This window comes from Mya arenaria, chromosome 10, assembly GCF_026914265.1.
Source record: "Mya arenaria isolate MELC-2E11 chromosome 10, ASM2691426v1".
Classification (NCBI taxonomy): Eukaryota; Metazoa; Mollusca; class Bivalvia; order Myida; family Myidae; genus Mya; species Mya arenaria.
Genome location: NC_069131.1, coordinates 71,413,765 through 71,431,623, shown reverse-complemented (window position 1 = coordinate 71,431,623; position 17,859 = coordinate 71,413,765). Strand labels below are relative to the sequence as shown.

The window sequence follows — 17,859 nt, the reverse complement described above, 5'->3', positions numbered from 1 at the left end:
ACAATTCGAGGGCCTATTCGATAGGATAGTTTAGTTTTTGTATTATTATTTATTAATGTTATAGTCCCATCCCCTTAATTTCGTTGAAAACGGGAAAGAGTCCGTCAGAAAACGCCTCACAAACTATTAATTAATGGTTTAGCTTAACTTAGTCAGAAGATATTCTTTATCCCATTATTTGTATATACGACATCAACCTTCAGTGAATAGGAGAAACGATTATTTTCCCAATAGTCTGTGTCAATAATGGAGTTTTAATATACGCGTCATTTTATACTTTATACAGTGCTTATAAATTATGGAACTACATTTCACAATTGAATAAGCATTGTGATAAATCAGGACGTTCCTTACTGCATGAGAATGTGTTTGTTGGAGTTTTGTAAATAACAAGTCCACTATTTAAGGTAAGGGTTATTTTTATGAGTCTCGTAATCATACCGTAATTTATAATTTGTCTTAATAGCATACATTTTAACGATACTACGTTCAATTCAAAACGGATCATTTTACTGAAAACAAGTTTCGTCTACATGTACATTTTAAAGGCACTCGCTCGTGTTTGTAGACCAATTTTGCTTTTTCATGGTAATGCATTTGGAAACACTAATAATATTTTACGCTTTGATACCAACATTTCAAAAGAAAATACAGTTAAAGAATAAAAACACTTGTTTAAGTGGGGAGCGAACCCACGCCGAAACAGTAAAAAAAAACAAATAGAAAATGACAACAAAACCACTCGACCACAAGGACGCGTGCATAAGCAGTGTGATTATATAACCTTTAAAGCCTTTTTTGAAATGCGTTACACATATACGCTATTCAAAATCGTGGACTTCTAAGACTATATTTGAGCAAATATTAAGATTTGTATTCAACAATGTTGAAATAATATCTAAATTATATTAAATATGTGAACTATACGTTCATACAATATTTAAGCTCCTTCTTTTCTAATTTCGAGCTTGAATTCTCATTTAGTCTTCATTGAAATAACATACTCAGCATTGTCTAGTAGCAAACACGGCCTGATACAACCACGCCCATTAGCAAACTTGGCCTGGTCCAGCCACGCTCAGTAGCAGACTCGGTCTGGTCCAAAACTGCCCAGTAGCAAACTCGGCATGGTCGAACCACGCCCAGTAGAAGACTCAGCCTGGTTTAACCCCGCCTTGTAGCAAACTCGGCGTGGTCCTTATCAGTCCAATTGCAAACTCAGTATGGTACAAATGGTACAAATTCGTCCAGTAGTAAACTCCAACCCCGCCTAGTAGCAAACTTAGCCTGGTCCAACCCCGCCTAGAAGCAAACTTAGCCTGGTCCAACCTCGTCTAGTAGCAAGGTCGGGCTGGTTCAACTCCGTCCAGTAGCAAACTCGGCCTGGTCTAATTCAGCCCAGTAGCAAACTCGGCCTGGCCCAACTCCGCCCAGGGCCTGGTCCAACTTCGCCCGGTAGCAAACTCTGTCTGGTTCAACCCCGCCCAGTAGCAAACTCGGCCAGGCCCAACTCCGCCCGGTAGCAAACTCTGTCTGGTTCAACCTCACCCAGTAGCAAACTCGGCCTGGTCAAACTCCGCCCAGTAGCAAACTCAGCCTTGTCCAACTCCGCCCAGGGCCTGGTCCAACTTCGCCCAGTAGCAAACTAAGCCTGGCCCAACCCCGCCCAGAAGCAAACTCGGCCTGGTCTTACCCCGCCCAGTAGCAAACAAGGCCTGGTCTAACTCCGCCCTGTAGCAAACTCGGCCTGGTCCAACCCCGGCCAGTAGCAAAGTTGGCCTGGTCCATCTCCGCCCAGTAGCAAACTCTGTCTGGTTCAACCCCGACCAGTAGCAAACTCGGCCTGGTCCAACCCCGCCTAGTAGCAAACTCGGCCTGGTCAAACTCCGCCCAGTAGCAAACTCAGCCTGGTCCAACTCCGCCCGGTGCCAAACTCTGTCTGGTTCAACCTCGCCCAGTAGCAAACTCGGCCTGGTCAAACTCCGCCCAGTAGCAAACTCAGCCTGGTCGCACTCCGCCCAGTAGCAAACTCGGCCTGGTCCAACTCCGCCCAGTAGCAAACTCAGCCTGGTCCCACTCCGCCCAGTAGCAAACTCAGCCTGGTCCAACTCCGCCCAGTAGCAAACTCAGCCTGGTCCCACTCCGCCCAGTAGCAAACTCGGCCTGGTCCAACCCCGCCCAGTAGCAAACTCTGTCTGGTTCAACCTCGCCCAGTAGCAAACTCGGCCTGGTCAAACTCCGCCCAGTAGCAAACTCAGCCTTGTCCAACTCCGCCCAGGGCCTGGTCCAACTTCGCCCAGTAGCAAACTCAGCCTGGCCCAACCCCGCCCATAAGCAAACTCGGCCTGGTCTTACCCCGCCCAGTAGCAAACAAGGCCTGGTCTAACTCCGCCCTGTAGCAAACTCGGCCTGGTCCAACCCCGGCCAGTAGCAAAGTTGGCCTGGTCCATCTCCGCCCAGTAGCAAACTCTGTCTGGTTCAACCCCGACCAGTAGCAAACTCGGCCTGGTCCAACCTCGCCTAGTAGCAAACTCGGCCTGGTCAAACTCCGCCCAGTAGCAAACTCAGCCTTGTCCAACTCCGCCCAGGGCCTGGTCCAACTTCGCCCAGTAGCAAACTCAGCCTGGCCCAACCCCGCCCAGAAGCAAACTCGGCCTGGTCTTACCCCGCCCAGTAGCAAACAAGGCCTGGTCTAACTCCGCCCTGTAGCAAACTAGGCCTGGTCAAACTCCGCCCTGTAGCAAACTCAGCCTTGTCCAACTCCGCCCAGGGCCTGGTCCAACTCCGCCCAGTAGCAAACTCAGCCTGGCCCAACCCCGCCCAGAAGCAAACTCGGCCTGGTCTTACCCCGCCCAGAAGCAAACTCGGCCTGGTCTTACCCCGCCCAGAAGCAAACTCGGCCTGGTCTTACCCCGCCCAGTAGCAAACTAGGCCTGGTCTAACTCCGCCCTTTAGCAAACTCGGCCTGGTCCAACCCCGGCCAGTGGTCCAACCCCGCCCAGTAGCAAACTTGGCCTGGTCCATCTCCGCCCAGTAGCAAACTCTGTCTGGTTCAACCCCGACCAGTAGCAAACTCGGCCTGGTCCAACCCCGCCTAGTAGCAAACTCGGCATGGTTCAACCCCGACAAGTAGCAAACTCGGCCTGGTCCAACCCCGCCCAGTAGCAAACTCGGCCTTGTCCAACCCCGCCCAGTAGCAAACTCGGCCTGGTCCAACCCCGACAAGTAGCAAACTCGGCCTGGTCCAACCCCGGCCAGTGGTCCAACCCCGCCCAGTAGCAAACTTGGCCTGGTCCATCTCCGCCCAGTAGCAAACTCTGTCTGGTTCAACTCCGCCCAGTAGCAAACTCAGCCTGGTCCAACCCCGCCTAGTAGCAAACTCGGCATGGTTCAACCCCGACAAGTAGCAAACTCGGCCTGGTCCAACCCCGCCCAGTAGCAAACTCGGCCTTGTCAAACCCCATCCAGTAGCAAAATCAGCCTTGTCCAACTCCGCCCAGTAGCAAACTCGGCCTTGTCCAACCCCGCCCAGTAGCAAACTTGGCCTGGCCCAGCTCCGCCCAGTAGCAAACTCAGCCAGGTTAAACCCCACCCAGAAGCAAACTCGGTCTGGTCAAACCCCGCCTAGTAGCAACTTCAGCATGGTCCAACTCCGCCAAGTAGCAAACTCGGCTTAGTCCAACCACGCCCAGTAGCGTGCTCGATCGAGCTCTGCCCAGTAGCAAACTCGGTATGGTCCAACTCCGTCAAGTAGCATACTGGGCCTGGCCCAACTCCGCCCAGTAGCAAACTTGGCCTAGTCTAACTCATTGCCGTACTCAATTCGGCTTGTTCCAACCACACCCAGTAGCAAACTTGGCCTCATTCAGCTCCACCCAATTGCAAATCGTTTCGGTCCAACTCCGCCCAATAACAAACTCAGCATAGTCAACTTCGTTCCAGTAATAAACTCGGATTGGTCCAACTCCGCCCAAAAGCATTTGGGGCTTGGTCCAAACGCGCCAACTAGCAAACTTGGCCTGGTCCAACTTCGCCCAGTAACAAACTCAGATTTGTCCAACTGGGCCAGCATCAAACTCGGTTTGGTCCAACTCCGTCATGTAGCAGACTCGGCCTGGTCCAAACCCGCCCAGTAGCAAACTTGGCCAACTCCGCCCATCAACAATCTCCGCATAGTCCAACACGTTTAAGTATTAAACTCGGTTTGGTCCAAATTCACACAGTAGCAAACTCGACCAACTCCACCCATTAACAGTCTCCGCCTAGTCCAACTCGTTCCAGTAATAAACTCGGCCTGGTCCAACTCAGCATGCTAGGAAACTCGGACATATCCGCCCAATAACAATCTCTGCCTAGTCCAACTCGTTCCAGTAATAAACTCGGCCTCTCTCAAATGCGCCAACTAGCTTACATGGCCAGGTCCAACTCCGCCAAGTTACAAACCCAAATTTGGGCCAGTAACCAACTCGGGTTGTTCAAACTTCGCCTAACAACAAACTCGGCCAACTCCGCCCAATAACAAACTCAGCCTAATCCAACTCGTTCCAGTAATAAACTCGGCCTGTCCAACTCGGTCACGTAGCATATTCGGCCTGGTCCAGCTTCGCCAAGTAGCAAACTTGGCCTCGTCCAATTCCGCCCAGTAGCAAACTCGGCCATGTTTATTAAAGTTGGTTAATGCGCCGAGATGACCCGACATCCCTGCCTGACGATGTAATGTTCCCTTTAACGACGTTTGTTAAACAACACACGTGTCTGTTTAACAACTGGTCTGGCATTTCCAATGTTTTTGAAAACTCATTACTGTTCTGCATTGTAAACACGGCATCAGAACGCCCATTAATGCACTCTTATGTTGCATGTAGCGGCGTTTTGCTGATCGAAACACATTAAGGCTTGCACGGTATGACAATATCGTGAAACAATGATCAAACCACAGCTCTAAATCAAATTGTCACATGCGTGACTTTATGCTGCACGGTAAAACCCTCCCGGAAAAGTTAATTATTTATATTGCAGAAGTGTTTTTCATGGAGGAAAGCGGCATACGACACTGAACGGCTGTAGATGTAGGAACAACTTTCTGCTCTGACTCCCCAGAAATATCGATGACAGTACGACATTTATAGAATACCACGGAACGACCTGTTTTCTCGTAAACAATTAATCTGATACTAGTAATATACATTGTATTGCTTATGCCTGTGCTGTATTGTATACTATTAAAACTGCGTTCATCCATTTCTAGTGACAATGCATGCAGTCGTGTTGTGAAACATATGTGCTGAAGTCATTAACGACTATATTATTCAACATGGGACTATTAATATGGAATATGATGGCCGAGTGGGAAGCATATGGTGTGTGATAGCCATTTAATGAGGCTTAAATTATCTTCAATATTCATTGTGAACATAGGATATTAATTTCTTTGCTACACTGTTGCTCCTTGGCGACTTTGTCCCAACACTAATGGCGAAAGCCTGCTTATGAGCAGTTCCAAGGTTTAAACAGGAAGACGATTCTTGAACCACGGACGGATCGACCCAACGACCTAACAAGAAGTTTTTCTTTCCGTTTGACGTTGATAACCACGGAGCAAGGGTCGGTCCGATCCCACAGCCTTACCGGAAGTGTGAATCTTAACGAGTTATTTATGCTCCTTGGAAGACGGACCATCCCGTCCCGCTGTCATCAACGGGGGTGAGCCGCACTGTATTATACTGACGCCGCCTGCTACATTGAAGGTCCTTACCGGTAGTTAGAGTCATGTTATCCGTTTCCGGGCGATACCGCCCATCCACTGTCATCGAAAGTTAAAGGGTTCTTGAACGATATCGGCATCCCAAATTCTCAAGCCGCCCCCGGCCACGCGGCTGGCATCGCTGTCCCGATTTGAGCGACATTATCGCCATTAACGACATACCCACAGACGGCTCACCGGATATGGAGGCTGAGTGATAAAAATCTACTTCAAGGTGTGTAGCACTGATTTTGCATAAAAAATATTTAAAAGTTAAAGCAAAAGTACAAAAAACACAAAAATAATTATGACAGCAACAGGGGAACTTCAATTAAGAATATTTGGACTATTGCTAAAATGCATGTACTGTTGTTTACATTCGAAGGTATCTCTTTAATTATTCTAGATATTGAAGGAAGGTCATGTTTATATGCTCACTTTCATGGGAATCAAAGATGGAGGCATAATTAGGTTTCCTCAGAAATATAGGATTTACTTGATAAGATTATTCGAGAGATTGTATCTGAGAAAGAAGTCATATCCCCATAGGTTGGCATACATCGCATTCAAATTACCTTTATATCATACAATTGTCTATCACTCCGACAAGGCCAACTCGGGGGCATTTGCCACATGTTTCCATTTTTACATATATAGCTTCAAGGATGACTGTGGCTGTTACAAAACAAAACAGTTTTTAAGTTAATAATGGTGTTAACCCTCAAGTACCAGACAATGGAAATACATTGCACATGTGTATCACTATTTGTTACATTGTTCACGATTGAAGATGCAACATTGTCTTTTCCAACTATCACAAAAACATTTTTTTTTTGTAAAGTCGAACCCCTTTGGCTCGAACCAGGGGTCCGGCGAAAATACCTCTAGCCTCGGAGAACCAGGGGTCCGGCGAAAATACCTCTAGCCTCGGAGAACCAGGGGTCGGGCGAAAATACCTCTAGCTTCGGAAAATTCGAGCAAAGCGGGAATGTTTACATTCAGAATAAAGAATCGGTTCTTTACATCTAATTCGAGCCAACGAGGAATTCGAGCCAAGTGAGTTCGAGCCAACGGAGTTTGTACAATATAATATAATGTTATATCGCACAGACTATATTTAAATCCATGTTCTGTAAGATATCTTCTCCCTTGTCGTATTTTTTCGCGGATAATTTTGTCTGCCGCGGAGGCGTTGCATGGTCGTCAATTAGACAGAGAGGATTCTCTAATTATGTGTTTCCGTCTAAGACATCGAAATAATAGTGGAGCGTCTGATCGGCATAAACTGGAACATTCGGAATATGTCGACTGTTCAAGATGTTTATGCAAGTCAGACGCATTTCATTTTAATTTGACATAATCACGTTCGTGCGTCGGTTATTCTGTCTTTCTGCCCGATGTTATACAATGGGTTTTTTGTCGGTTCTCAAATCTTCATCTGTTTCAATTTATTGACCACTGAAGCAAGTGGCACTTTTTGGTGATTTTGGTGAATCGAAAAGCATAAAAGCGAAACATAATCGCGACAGGCAGAAATGTTTTTTTTTCGTAAAAAATATATTTATCCGTTGTTTGGGCATCATATCAAATATATCATTCAGCAAAAAGAAGCATACCTTAAAACAATAATAAACTTTCAAAACATGCTACACCATGGGCGCCGCCATTTTATCTTTAGTCACATGATATTATGACGTCATATTCACCATCGTTTTAGACTTAACCGTTTGGAACACATCGGACATTTTCCATCAAAAACAACCTCGGATGTATATGAACGGTGTACAAGGTCAGTAATGTTTACAGTTAACCGCGCTGCTTGTAGATCGCGTAGTAATTTCAATTTAGCAGTTTAACGTAATGATTTTACTCTTGGGAATCTTAATTATTTATGCAATAATTCTCTTCACACTGGCAATCAATTTACTCTGAGTAAAACAAAAACACGTTAAAACACTACAATTAATTACATGTAATACTATTATTTGACATTTCACGAACTACTTCTGATGACCAGCATACATCCGATGGAAAATGACCGAGGAGCTCCGATTGAATCCTATCCTCCACCAGCGGTTTGAGACGTAGGCTCACCCCATTCAAGTTTTGTATGTCCATTTCGAGAAACAATATTGAAATAATGCACTTGAGTGCACTTGAATGCACTTGAGTGCACTTTAATGCACTTGAGTGCACTTGAATGTACTTGAATGAACTTGAATGCACTTGAGTGCACTTGAATGCAGGTTAGTATACAAAAATAAATAGTTTTAGATAATTAACAATCCTTAACGATAAGTAATTAGAAGTATCTATGGTCACGTGAGTCGCATGGTGGCAGTGATAACTGTTCTGCAAGAAAAGAAACAGTATGCTTCGAGTTTGTAAATATACTGACATTTGAATATATTTTGCGTATAGGAAATTTTCCAATGTTGTTCGGTACCGTTTACGTTAGAAGAATATTCTTGACATTTGCGTAAGGAATGAAGACTTTTATATGCCTAATCACAGGAGGAGAGCACAATTAGTTCCCCACTGAAATGAATATCGGACTATCGAGATAACGAATATATCCTATCTAGCAAGCATGTAGAGAGAGAGAGAGAGAGAGAGAGAGAGAGAGAGAGAGAGAGAGAGAGAGAGAGAGATTTGTATCTAGTGCAACTTTAAACTATTGCAGCGTATGTGAAAAACCACTTGTCCATCTGTGTGACCACATCACAAACCGTGTGTTGCTTTAATCAAGCAGAAATTACTGAATTAAATCTAACCGACTTAATGTTAGTGTTAGCCCTTTCCAGCTTATTTTGACGTCTTTTAAGTTTCGAGTTCGCACTGAAATTTAGCCTATGCATAAGCAAACAGTAGGGATGGCTATATGCGCATGCGCAGGTGTAGCAATTTACCTAATCATGAAGTGTTGTCTTCATAATAAGTAACCATTCTTCACAAATGCGAAACTTAAGATGTTTTTTTAACGCCCCTGATTGGCTGAAAATGTAGGGCAACCACTAAGATATGAAGATATGCTTATATTAGGATTGACTTGATCAGATTAATTGATAAGGAAGTTATTGTATGATTGATTGTATTTATAATGCAAAAGTTAATGGATTAGTTTGCATTTTACAGAACCAAACAGTTCGTTTTGAAGTGACCATTAACATTCCCTTATGTACTTTAAGATGTGAAAGTGTGAAGGTTCAAATACATTAAGATAAACCCACGTGATGTCGCTGTTTTACTTTAAAAATTACCTAATGTTATCATTCTAACTAAATTTGCAACTTGTTTTGCTAAAGTTATTTTCCAAACTTTGACAAGAAGCACTTTTAAAGCTGCACTTTTATCAAAATCAAATTACGCATCAGTCGGATGCTGCTCAGTTTACTGTTTATCAGCTTTCGTGTGTGTGTTTTTTCTATGTTCGTCTGCCGCGGAGGCGTTAGAACGATCTGAAGTCAATTAGATGAAGGGGCTTTTCCGATGTCATGTTTCTGTCTAAGACATCGAAGGCAAAGTACATCTGATCGTCTTAGAAAATCCCATCTTTAAAAGTTATATCAAGTCTTTAGTCAAATTGTCGAAAAGATACTGCTTGATTGATTGAATTAAACCAAACTCCTACCTAAAAATCTATTTGAGTGTAATGCCATATACTCAGAGCCGATGTACTATTTGAGCGTAATGCCATATTATCAGAGCCGATGTACTATTTGAGCGTAATGGCATATACTCAGAGCCGATGTACTATTTGAGAGTTATGCCATATTATCAGAGCCGATGTACTATTTGAGAGTTATGCCATATACTCAGAGGTGATGTACTATTTGAGAGTTATGCCATATTATCAGAGCCGATGTACTATTTGAGCGTAATGCCATATTATCAGAGACGACGTACTATTTGAGCGTAATGCCATATACTCAGAGACGATGAACTATTTGAGCGTAATGCCATATACTCAGAGACGATGAACTATTAGAGCGTAATGCCATATACTCAGAGACGATGAACTATTTGAGCGTAATGCCATATACTCAGAGACGATGAACTATTTGAGCGTAATGCCATATACTCAGAGACGATGAACTATTTGAGCGTAATGCCATATACTCAGAGACGATGTACTTTTTGAGCGTAATGCCATATACTCAGAGGTGATGTACTATTTGAGCGTAATGCCATATACTCAGAGACGATGAACTATTTGAGCGTAATGCCATATACTCAGAGACGATAACTATTTGAGCGTTATGCCATATACTCAGAGACGATGAACTATTTGAGCGTAATGCCATATACTCAGAGACGATGAACTATTAGAGCGTAATGCCATATACTCAGAGACGATGAACTATTTGAGCGTAATGCCATATACTCAGAGGTGATGTACTATTTGAGCGTAATGCCATATACTCAGAGGTGATGTACTATTTGAGCGTAATGCCATATACTCAGAGACGACGTACTATTTGAGCGTAATGCCATATACTCAGAGGTGATGTACTATTTGAGCGTAATGGCATATACTCAGAGGTGATGTACTATTTGAGCGTAATGCCATATACTCAGAGACGACGTACTATTTGAGCGTAATGCCATATACTCAGAGGTGATGTACTATTTGAGCGTTATGCCATATACTCAGAGACGACGTACTATTTGAGCGTAATGCCATATACTCAGAGACGACGTACTATTTGAGCGTAATGGCATATACTCAGAGGTGATGTACTATTTGAGCGTAATGCCATATACTCAGAGGTGATGTACTATTTGAGCGTAATGCCATATACTCAGAGACGACGTACTATTTGAGCGTAATGCCATATACTCAGAGACGACGTACTATTTGAGCGTAATGCCATATACTCAGAGACGACGTACTATTTGAGCGTAATGGCATATACTCAGAGGGGATGTACTATTTGAGCATTATGCCATATACTCAGAGATGATGTACTATTTGAGTGTAATGCTATATACTCAGAGGTGATGTACTATTTGAGCGTAATGCCATATACTCAGATACGACGTACTATTTGAGCGTAATGGCATATACTCAGAGACGACGTACTATTTGAGTGTAATGACATATACTCAGAGGTGATGTACTATTTGAGTGTAATTCCATATACTCAGAGGTGATGTACTATTTGAGCGTTATGCCATATACTCAGAGGTGATGTACTATTTGAGCGTAATGCCATATACTCAGAGACGACGTACTATTTGAGCGTAATGCCATATACTCAGAGACGACGTACTATTTGAGCGTAATGGCATATACTCAGAGGTGATGTACTATTTGAGCGTAATGGCATATACTCAGAGGTGATGTACTATTTGAGCGTAATGCCATATACTCAGAGGTGATGTACTATTTGAGCGTAATGCCATATACTCAGAGGTGATGTACTATTTGAGCGTAATGCCATATACTCAGAGGTGATGTACTATTTGAGCGTAATGCCATATACTCAGAGGTGATGTACTATTTGAGCGTAATGCCATATACTCAGAGGTGATGTACTATTTGAGCGTAATGCCATATACTCAGAGACGACGTACTATTTGAGCGTAATGGCATATTATCAGAGCCGATGTACTATTTGAGCGTAATGGCATATACTCAGAGACGGTGTACAATTAGAGCGTAATGGCATACACACAGAGACGGTGTACTATTAGAGCGTAATGACATACACCCAGAGACGGTGTACTATTAGAGCGTAATGCCATATACTCAGAGACGGTGTACTATTAGAGCGTAATGCCATATATTCAAAGACGGTGTACTATTAGAGTGTAATGGCATACACCCAGAGACGGTGTACTATTAGAGCGTAATGGCATACACCCAGAGACGGTGTTCTATTAGAGCGTAATGGCATACACCCAGAGACGACGTACTATTAGAGCGTAATGCCATATACTCAGAGACGGTGTACTATTAGAGCATAATGGCATACATCCAGAGACGGTGTACAATTAGAGCGTAATGGCATACACCCAGAGACGATGTACAATTAGAGCGTAATGGCATACACCCAGAGACGATGTACAATTAGAGCGTAATGCCATATACTCAGAGACGGTGTACTATTAGAGCGTAATGGCATACACCCAGAGACGGTGTACTATTAGAGCGTAATGGCATACACCCAGAGACGGTGTACTATTAGAGCGTAATGGCATACACCCAGAGACGATGTACAATTAGAGCGTAATGGCATACACCCAGAGACGGTGTACTATTAGAGCGTAATGGCATACACCCAGAGACGGTGTACTATTAGAGCGTAATGCCATATACTCAGAGACGGTGTACTATTAGAGCGTAATGCCATATACTCAGAGACGGTGTACTATTTGAGCGTAATGGCATACACCCAGAGACGATGTACTATTTGAGCGTAATGCCATATACTCAGAGACGGTGTACTATTAGAGCGTAATGGCATATACTCAGAGACGATAACTATTTGAGCGTTATGCCATATACTCAGAGACAATGAACTATTTGAGCGTAATGCCATATACTCAGAGACGATGAACTATTAGAGCGTAATGCCATGTACTCAGAGACGATGAACTATTAGAGCGTAATGCCATATACTCAGAGGTGATGTACTATTTGAGCGTAAAGCCATATACTCAGAGGTGATGTACTATTTGAGCGTAATGCCATATACTCAGAGACGACGTACTATTTGAGCATAATGCCATATACTCAGAGACGATGTACTATTTGAGCGTAATGCCATATACTCAGAGGTGATGTACTATTTGAGCGTTATGCCATATACTCAGAGACGACGTACTATTTGAGCGTAATGCCATATACTCAGAGGTGATGTACTATTTGAGCGTAATGCCATATACTCAGAGACGACGTACTATTTGAGCGTAATGGCATATACTCAGAGACGACGTACTATTTGAGCGTAATGGCATATACTCAGAGGTGATGTACTATTTGAGCGTAATGCCATATACTCAGAGGTGAAGTACTATTTGAGCGTAATGCCATAAACTCAGAGACGACGTACTATTTGAGCGTAATGCCATATACTCAGAGACGACGTACTATTTGAGCGTAATGCCATATACTCAGAGACGACGTACTATTTGAGCGTAATGCCAGATACTCAGAGGTGATGTACTATTTGAGCGTAATGCATATACTCAGAGGTGATGTACTATTTGAGTGTAATGCTATATACTCAGAGGTGATGTACTATTTGAGCGTAATGCCATATACTCAGAGACGACGTACTATTTGAGCGTAATGGCATATACTCAGAGACGACGTACTATTTGAGTGTAATGGCATATACTCAGAGGTGATGTACTATTTGAGTGTAATGCCATATACTCAGAGGTGATGTACTATTTGAGCGTTATGCCATATACTCAGAGGTGATGTACTATTTGAGCGTAATGCCATATACTCAGAGACGACGTACTATTTGAGCGTAATGCCATATACTCAGAGACGACGTACTATTTGAGCGTAATGGCATATACTCAGAGACGATGTACTATTTGAGCGTAATGGCATATACTCAGAGGTGATGTACTATTTGAGCGTAATGGCATATACTCAGAGGTGATGTACTATTTGAGCGTAATGCCATATACTCAGAGGTGATGTACTATTTGAGCGTAATGCCATATACTCAGAGGTGATGTACTATTTGAGCGTAATGCCATATACTCAGAGGTGATGTACTATTTGAGCGTAATGCCATATACTCAGAGGTGATGTACTATTTGAGCGTAATGGCATATACTCAGAGACGACGTACTATTTGAGCGTAATGGCATATACTCAGAGACGACGTACTATTTGAGCGTAATGGCATATACTCAGAGACGTTATACTATTAGAGCGTAATGGCATACACCCAGAGACGGTGTACTATTAGAGCGTAATGGCATACACCTAGAGACGGTGTACTATTAGAGCGTAATGCCATATACTCAGAGACGGTGTACTATTAGAGCGTAATGCCATATATTCAAAGACGGTGTACTATTAGAGTGTAATGGCATACACCCAGAGACGGTGTACAATTAGAGCGTAATGGCATACACCCAGAGACGGTGTTCTATTAGAGCGTAATGGCAAACACCCAGAGACGACGTACTATTAGAGCGTAATGCCATATACTCAGAGACGGTGTACTATTAGAGCATAATGGCATACATCCAGAGACGGTGTACAATTAGAGCGTAATGGCATACACCCAGAGACGGTGTACTATTAGAGCGTAATGGCATACACCCAGAGACGATGTACTATTAGAGCGTAATGCCATATACTCAGAGACGGTGTACTATTAGAGCGTAATGGCATACACCCAGAGACGGTGTACTATTAGAGCGTAATGGCATACACCCAGAGACGGTGTACTATTAGAGCGTAATGGCATACACCCAGAGACGATGTACAATTAGAGCGTAATGGCATACACCCAGAGACGGTGTACTATTAGAGCGTAATGGCATACACCCAGAGACGGTGTACTATTAGAGCGTAATGCCATATACTCAGAGACGGTGTACTATTAGAGCGTAATGCCATATACTCAGAGACGGTGTACTATTAGAGCGTAATGGCATACACCCAGAGACGGTGTACTATTAGAGCGTAATGCCATATACTCAGAGACGGTGTACTATTAGAGCGTAATGGCATACACCCAGAGACGGTGTACTATTAGAGCGTAATGGCATACACCAAGAGACGGTGTTCAATAAGAGCGTAATGGCATACACACAGAGACGATGTACAATTAGAGCGTAATGCCATATACTCAGAGACGGTGTACAATTAGAGCGTAATGGCATACACCCAGAGACGGTGTTCTATTAGAGCGTAATGCCATATACCCAGAGACGATGTACAATTAGAGCGTAATGGCATATACACAGAGACGATGTACTATTAGAGCGTTATGCCATATACTCAGAGACGGTGTACTATTTGAGCGTAATGGCATACACCCAGAGACGGTGTACTATTTGAGCGTAATGGCATACACCCAGAGACGATGTACTATTAGAGCGTAATGCCATATACTCAGAGACGGTGTACTATTTGAGCGTAATGGCATACACCCAGAGACGGTGTACTATTTGAGCGTAATGGCATACACCCAGAGACGATGTACAATTAGAGCGTAATGGCATACACCCAGAGACGCTGTACAATTAGAGCGTAATGGCATACACCCAGAGACGGTGTTCTATTAGAGCGTAATGGCATACACCCAGAGACGATGTACAATTAGAGCGTAATGGCATACACCCAGAGACGGTGTACTATTAGAGCGTAATGCCATATACTCAGAGACGGTGTACTATTTGAGCGTAATGGCATACACCCAGAGACGGTGTACTATTTGAGCGTAATGGCATACACCCAGAGACGGTGTACAATTAGAGCGTAATGGCATACACCCAGAGACGGTGTTCTATTAGAGCGTAATGGCATACACCCAGAGACGATGTACAATTAGAGCGTACTGCCATATACTCAGAGACGGTGTACTATTTGAGCGTAATGGCATACACCCAGAGACGGTGTACTATTTGAGCGTAATGCCATATACTCAGAGACGATGTATTATATGAGCGTCATGCAATATCCTCAGAGACGATGTACTATTAGAGCGTGATGTCATATACTCAGAAACGTTGTACTATTAAAGGCATATACCCAGAGACGATGTACTATTAGAGCGTAATGCCATACACCCAGAGACGGTGTACTTTTAGAGCGTAATGCCATATACTCAGAGACGATGTACTATTTGAGCGTAATGGCATACACCCAGAGACGGTGTACTATTAGAGCGTAATGCCATATACTCAGAGACGGTGTACTATTTGAGCGTAATGGCATATACCCAGAGACGGTGTACTATTAGAGCGTAATGCCATATACTCAGAGACGATGTACTATTTGAGCGTAATGCCATATACCCAGAGACGGTGTACTATTTGAGCGTAATGCCATATACTCAGAGACTGTGTACTATTAGAGCGTAATGCCATATACTCAGAGACGGTGTACTATTTGAGCGTAATGGCATATACTCAGAGACGGTGTACTATTAGAGCGTAATGGCATATACTCAGAGACGGTGTACTATTTGAGCGTAATGGCATATACTCAGAGACGGTGTACTATTAGAGCGTAATGGCATATACTCAGAGACGGTGTACTATTAGAGCGTAATGCCATATACTCAGAGACGGTGTACTATTAGAGCGTAATGCCATATACTCAGAGACGGTGTACTATTTGAGCGTAATGGCATATACTCAGAGACGGTGTACTATTAGAGCGTAATGGCATATACTCAGAGACGGTGTACTATTAGAGCGTAATGGCATATACTCAGAGACGGTGTACTATTAGAGCGTAATGCCATATACTCAGAGACGGTGTACTATTAGAGCGTAATGGTATATACTCAGAGACGGTGTACTATTAGAGCGTAATGGCATATACTCAGAGACGGTGTACTATTAGAGCGTAATGGCATATACTCAGAGACGGTGTACTATTAGAGCGTAATGCCATATACTCAGAGACGGTGTACTATTTGAGCGTAATGGCATATACTCAGAGACGGTGTACTATTAGAGTGTAATGGTATATACTCAGAGACGGTGTACTATTAGAGCGTAATGCCATATACTCAGAGACGGTGTACTATTTGAGCGTAATGGCATATACTCAGAGACGGTGTACTATTAGAGCGTAATGCCATATACTCAGAGACGGTGTACTATTTGGGCGTAATGGCATATACTCAGAGACGGTGTACTATTAGAGCGTAATGGCATATACTCAGAGACGGTGTACTATTAGAGCGTAATGGCATATACTCAGAGACGGTGTACTATTAGAGCGTAATGCCATATACTCAGAGACGGTGTACTATTAGAGCGTAATGCCATATACTCAGAGACGGTGTACTATTAGAGCGTAATGCCATATACTCAGAGACGATGTACTATTTGAGCGTAATGCCATATACTCAGAGACGGTGTACTATTAGAGCGTATTGCCATATACCCAGAGACGGTGTACTATTTGGCTCATTACCGTTTTGGATAACGAAATGGTTTAAACCGTTTGCCAGCGCTCGATTTAAACACGTATTCTCTGTAGACCTTTTATAGAAACAATGGGAGTGAACACAGTGTAGCTTTGCCGAATAACAACTACAAACAGTTATCTCCCATGATACAAGCCATGCAATTTTTCTCAGCGTATTAAAGAACCAATCGTCATATCAGACGAAAAAGCAATATAACTAGTGAAGATCAGAGTTAGTTGTTGTAAGCTAAGCTATACATCCTCCGTGTGAGAGGAATCGTGAGGAATAGGTTAGAAACCTCTCCCAAGAGGTATTGTGTTGTCCGGTTAGCGCGCTCGACTTCCAGCCCGGGTATATGTGAGTTTTGATCCCACCGAAACAAGAACACACCCTTGCGTATCATCATGTCAATGAGGGCGAAGGTAATAAAACCTCATTCAAAATCTTTGTGAAATAAACTAATTTAAATAAACCAATAGGTCGTAGTATCGAAGCCCAGCAGTTAAATTTGCCCTTTGCCTCTCAATAAAAACACCAGTACGGGTTTCTACTCCTGAAACGGTATCATGACTGATTAAAATCAGGTTATATCTGCCCTGCGAGTCGAACTAATATAAAGTTGGTATGCAGATAATGTTAAGTTTTTTTGCGAGAGTCAGAGGGCCTACTAGTACACGTAGCTAACAACTTTTGAGGCAAACTGCAAGTTTTAATTGTACTGTAGGTTGCACGTACACATTAATGTTTCGCAACGTCCTTAAAGCATAGAGATCGTCTACCCGGTTTACTCAAATCATGCTTTCGGAATTACTATCGAAACAGTATTAGCAATTCAAAACTTGAAAGACACCATTTTAAAGCCATTCTTAATAAATATGCAAATGAATTATCTATCTCACATCGATCAATTCACACCACATAAATAAGTTGTTATAAGCAACCGACTCCAAAAGATGTTGCTATTCATATAATGGAAATGTGAGCACATAA

At 43.2% G+C, this 17,859-nt stretch overlaps 1 protein-coding gene across 3 annotated transcripts in view; it reads left to right on the top strand.

The window, feature by feature from the left end:
- Positions 1 to 284: 284 nt before the first annotated feature.
- Positions 285 to 17,859, top strand: part of LOC128205333 (uncharacterized) — a 73,298-nt gene continuing 55,723 nt past the window's right edge. For 2 of the 3 annotated variants that reach the window (XR_008256216.1, XM_052906898.1), the window contains exons 1-2: positions 285 to 407; positions 5,020 to 5,978. The gene's annotated coding sequence lies outside the window, so the exon portion shown is untranslated. The remainder of the gene's footprint in view (positions 408 to 5,019; positions 5,979 to 17,859) is intronic. The other variant, XM_052906899.1, reaches the window with a different exon arrangement.